The 5511-nt window shown below is 35.0% G+C and overlaps 1 long non-coding RNA gene across 1 annotated transcript in view; it reads left to right on the plus strand.

The window, feature by feature from the left end:
• Positions 1 to 3981: 3981 nt before the first annotated feature.
• Positions 3982 to 5511, plus strand: part of LOC107714958 (uncharacterized) — a 25155-nt gene continuing 23625 nt past the window's right edge. The window contains exons 1-2 of the long non-coding RNA XR_001637044.1: positions 3982 to 4041; positions 4248 to 4319. This is a non-coding gene — a long non-coding RNA (uncharacterized LOC107714958). The remainder of the gene's footprint in view (positions 4042 to 4247; positions 4320 to 5511) is intronic.

Consider the following 5511-nt stretch of genomic DNA (forward strand, 5'->3'; position numbering starts at 1 on the left):
GTCTGTCAACGTTTATATTTGTAAAACATATTTTTGGTAACACTTTTCTTTGTAGCCTTTATGAATGTATTCATAATGTACATTATAATATATGTGTTTTCATCAATAATTGTAAAATACGTTATAATAATCGCAGATATACTGTATAAAACTGTAACAATGAATAGAAAAATATTAAAATGTATTATAAATGTTGTTATAATTATTCACAAGATCATACAAAACATTATAAGGTGCACTACTAGCCATAAATAATGCATTAAAATATATATACGTTTTCTATTTTAATATATATATATATATATTTGCTGAATAAAAGTATTAATTTCTTTCAATCAATCAATCAATCAATCAATACATATTACACATTTCTAAAATGCAGGTAATTTATATAAAATATTTCTCTCTATATATAATAAAATTATATATCAAATTAATATTGTTTTCATATTTGCATATTCCTTCTTCTATTATATCTGAAATTGGTTGTTTGTTGTGTGTTTTACTGCACTATACTCTCTAAAGCTGTAACAATGAATAGATAATGTATTATAATGTGGTTATAATTAGTCACATGATCATAGAATGCATTATAAGGTGCATTACGATGCATTAAAGTACTTTTATAATGCATTGTATAGTAAAGTGCTACCGTCTTTTTTATATATTTAATTTTGATAATGTTGATTTCTTAGATGACAGTCACGTCCATCCATGTTTTCTTCACTCGAGCTTTAAGGTCAGCCAAAAGTGCCCACCTGCTGGCCTCTCCTGCATCCCATCATGCCCCAGGGCTAGGAAGCCCACTTTGCATTACTTGGGTTGTTTTTAGTCAGCATGTGTCCTCAAATTTATGATGGCGACTTATCGGCGCCTATTTTGCTTTAAAAGTCTTCTTGAGTTTCCTGGCTGAGCTGGATGTGGAGAGTGCTAATCCACTCACATTCAGGACAGACACGTTCAGACGCTGGCCCGCAGCCACTCATTTGAACTGACAGTTCCTTGCCGACTGCGGTACAGGCAGCGTGACGTGGCACAATGGAGCCTCTAGAGTTACGGCATCCCCGGAGGACCCTGTGTTATCTGGCAGCGGCTGAAAACAGAGGGCTCTGTGATCCAGCAGCTAGAATGGCTCAGCCATGTGCAGGATGGCCCAGCTGGCGAACTAAAGGGCTGCGGGCACATCTGTCCGATGGAAACACCGGCCCATCATATGCATCTCAATTGTAAAATGTCAGAGAATGACTGATAGGGCGTTCAGGAAAGAGCTGATCTTTGAGACAGGGATTCCTCTATTGAATCTCTGTGAAATCCCCTGGCTTTCAGGACAGGCATACTATGCAACTCAAAATTATTTCATAAACAACCCGATCTGGTTTAATGCATAAATCTGATGGAGGAATTTGGAGTTCAAATGATATAAAAAAGTAAATTATCCAATTTGGCCTTAGAATAGTGCCATTGAAATGAATTCAATGAATAGCACATGGTTTAATCTTCATATTATAAATATATAAATACACACACTACCATTCGAAAGGTAGGGGTCAGTGGCATTTTTTTGTAAAGAAATTAATACTTTTATTCAGCAAGGGCGCTTTAATTGAGGTGATGGTAAAGATGTATAATGTTACAAAAGTAACACTTAAGGAGTAATGATGCTGATGAACATTCAGCTTTGCATCACTGGAATAAATTACAGTTTAAAATATATAATAAAGTAGAAAACAGGTATTTTAGATTGTAATAAAATTTCACTATATTACAATTTTTTTTAATGTATTTTTGATCAAATAAATGCAACCATGGTAAGAGACAAAAATATTTTTAAAAATCTTACTGACCCCAAACTTGTATTGTGTGTAGGTGCGAACATTCACTGATTTTCAAGAACTATATTAAAGTTATATTGGGGTAAATTTTTATTATTTTGTGGAAAATCAAAATATATAAAAGACAAGACTAAATTAAAATTACATATTTTTAACTGAGTATTGTAAATCTTTAAAAAAAAGTGGAATGCAAATGTATGCACTCAGCTGTATATAGTGTACACAAACACATTCTGATTGTTTTAAAAATAGTAAGACCTTCCCAGAAAGCTATTTCCCATTTGTTCTGCAATACAACCAGAACGGCCTTGCAGAAATCCAGGAATTATGAAAGGATTGAGCATAACACACACTCCCGTCCTGCCTGTCTTGACAATGAGAGCTTTTCCACGAAGGATTTATCTTCCACAAAGGTTTCTGTTTGTTTGTTGGGAGCAGATGTGTTGCATTGCTGGTTCTCCGAAGTGTTATGAACCGCTTCAGCATGCTGCATTTGATTAGCAATCCTTAGAAGACCGTGAGTGAAAACGGTGCATAAAAATTTGTGTTGCACGTTTCCACTCCTAACCTCTGGAGTTCAGCTTGTCCACACCTGGTTTCCTTTAACCTTCTATAGAGAGACTCACATTATATGGAGAGGGAACAGGGTCCAAATGTTTAACAAACACGTGGAGAAAGAAACACAATCTGTTCCTCTGATGATACTGACTGTAACGCTGACGTTTAGCTTCTCACGGAAAGGAAAATATCTTTGTTAAAGAGCCATGGTGTGTGTATGAAAGAGCCATAGTCGATTGCAAAATGCATTTAGTGGGTATGACTAATATTGGCCGAGTCTCATCACAAACAATTCAAGATGGTTTTAGAACCCCAAAAGATGCTTTTAAATGGGATGGCGAACTATGTGAAAATGCATGGCAGATGTGTTACCTTGGCAACAGCAAGGTCACCAGAAGCTTTCCTTTACGGGGAACAGAAAAGACATTTCCTGTGTGTGCTGCCCGGTGGAGAGAGATGAAGGGGGCTGGAGGGGTGGCAGGAAACAACAGTGGCACTGCTGGGGTCACTTACTGCCCTGCTGGAGCCTCCGCCGGCCGCAGGACTACTGCTTCTGTTTGGGGTTCCCCATCATAAATCCAGGTGGAGGGACCCTTTGAGTCCGCGGGCACTGCAGGGGGCCAGAGGCCTTATGTTCAGGGACAAGAAGATTCGGTCTTTGAGAGAAAATGCTGAAAATATCACACTGAAAATCTGCACTGAAAATGTAGTTTAATTTAATTCAGTATTTAAAAAAACACAAAAACTTGTATGAGGGTTTGTTGTGAGTATTTTGATTTCAAACAGAATAGTTTTGTACATTTTGTCCTCCAAAGTATAGATTTTATCCAAAAGGTTAAACTGCATCAAGGCTATTTTCACAAATGTTTTAAATATTATAAGTTCATACAGTACATAATAGGCCAACTTATCATAGTATCCAAGACTTAATTGTATGTCTTTATTGAAACTGACTTTCAAAAATAAATTCCCCCTGAAAAAATTATTAAAGGTGTAACAATAAACTCATGAATTGGTTACACTATATTACTGATCTCATGATATGGCACACAAGTTTTTTTTTTTAATTATCACTTCTAAAACCAGTTCACAAAAAATATGTGGTATGACATCATGGGTACTGGCCTACACCAAAATATAAATATTTATTCTGCTTAGCTCAAAATACAGAATTATGTTAGGCACATATGCTTACACTTTGTCCCTGAATACATATATTTTATTGTCTATTTATTATTAATAATTGAAGTTGAAAGCTCAAACGTGTGACCTTCTGTGTTTATCATATTTGTTGCGCCATTTACCTAATGGTAATCTATCTAACTGTCATTTTGTGCAAACTACACGCATTAATTTATCTAATACTATTACGACTCTTTTCGATCGACTCTTTCAAATAAACGATTCAATGACTCATTTAAAACACAAAATGATTCCATTTTTGCCACCTACTGGCGTAAAAATGTAATCCCCAGAAAGAGTCACTGAGCGAATCAGCTAATTGATTCAAGTAAATTGATTCTTTTTGTATCGATCAGATTCAAAGATTCATGTCACAGTCTGAGACGGTTCGTTTTCGATCGGTCATGTGACTCAACATGGCGCCATCAAGAGGAATAATCTCACATAAACAGCTTTGATCTTCAGTCTTGTGAGTGTGTATCATTTTTAACATATGTTTAAGCGTGATGTATTGTGGGGAACGTCACTTAGTGCGCTGTTTTTAATTATATAAATGCGATTGCGTTAGATGGAAACCAACTCTGAAAACCAAGTGGAATAAATTATGCTAAATTATACTAAATAAAGGTAATTTCTAGTGCATATATGAAATAAGATGGCCTCTGGTTCGCACAGGCGTCCTAATAAAGGGGTTTTTCAAACTTTGTGTTGACAAAGGACACCAAAACACGAAGATCAACTATGAAGGTGGATATAACTTTATTATATATTCACATGTATAAATCATATACTGTGTACAAAAACAGTAGGCCTACACCGATTTGTTTATAAATATAGATTTATTGACACTAATTGTACTCGTCAACTTAAAGGAAAACATAGGCTACTTTTTAAATTGATTTCTTTTTATTACTGTTAAAACAAGGTTGTCAGTACTTAATCATGATTAGTCACATGATTCTCTTGATTTCTGACTAGAATTAAACAGTCATAATGCCAAATTTGACAATATTTTTCTTTTCTTTTACTTTATTCTCAGACATTTACTGCGGACCCCCTAGCATCCCCTTGTGGTCCCCAGTTTGAAAACCCCTGTAGAAAAATAATCACAGATGTGGTTTATCACATGAAGTATGAGCAGGTTTTAGTTACACAACCAAAAAAGAGCCTAAATGCTTCATTTTGACACATTTCTTTTTTTTAAATAAACTCCACATAGTCTGATTTTTTTATCAGTGACGTGACTTTAAGAAATGGTTATGTGTGCATTAAGTGTCTAAACTATATGTAGGCTATGTTTTTCATTCGGTTGCTGCTCTGGTTGTAGTTTGTGTGGATGTGATGTGATGTGGTGTCTGCTGTAGACTGACTGCCTTCTGGCCTTCTGAGCAGGACTTGCATTTAGGATAATGTGCTGTTCGCCATCAGATTAAACCTGTAGAAGAGAGGTTTCAACAAACTGCTAAAATGTTTCGTGAAATACTAGTAAGATCCTCTGGCATTGTGATTGGAGTGCTGACAAACGTCTGTTACTATATCAGAGTTGGCACCGGTGGGACAGAGGCCAAACGGCGCTCTATACAGAGTTATGAGCTTGTGAATGAAGACGGATTGGGTACTTAAGGGCATGTTCACTTCTGTAAATAGCCACAGTTGATGTAATGTGCTCCTATTTTCATTTGATGTTAGTAATTCTGGCATCTATTCAACGTTTATTCACAATAACTCATGTATTTATTTGAATCTGTAATGTAAGTAAAATAATCATAAACTTATCTTAATGTGATGCAATTACATAAAATGTATTTATTCAATAAAGTCCATTTATTAAATATCAGAGAATAGATATTTATTAAATAGAATTTCTAAAAAGTTAAATTAAATAATCAGAATGACAATGAGATTTTAATCTCTTTATATATATATATATATATATATA

This window comes from Sinocyclocheilus rhinocerous, unplaced genomic scaffold (genome assembly GCF_001515625.1).
Source record: "Sinocyclocheilus rhinocerous isolate Xijiao unplaced genomic scaffold, SAMN03320098_v1.1 scaffold28, whole genome shotgun sequence".
NCBI lineage: Eukaryota > Metazoa > Chordata > Actinopteri > Cypriniformes > Cyprinidae > Sinocyclocheilus > Sinocyclocheilus rhinocerous.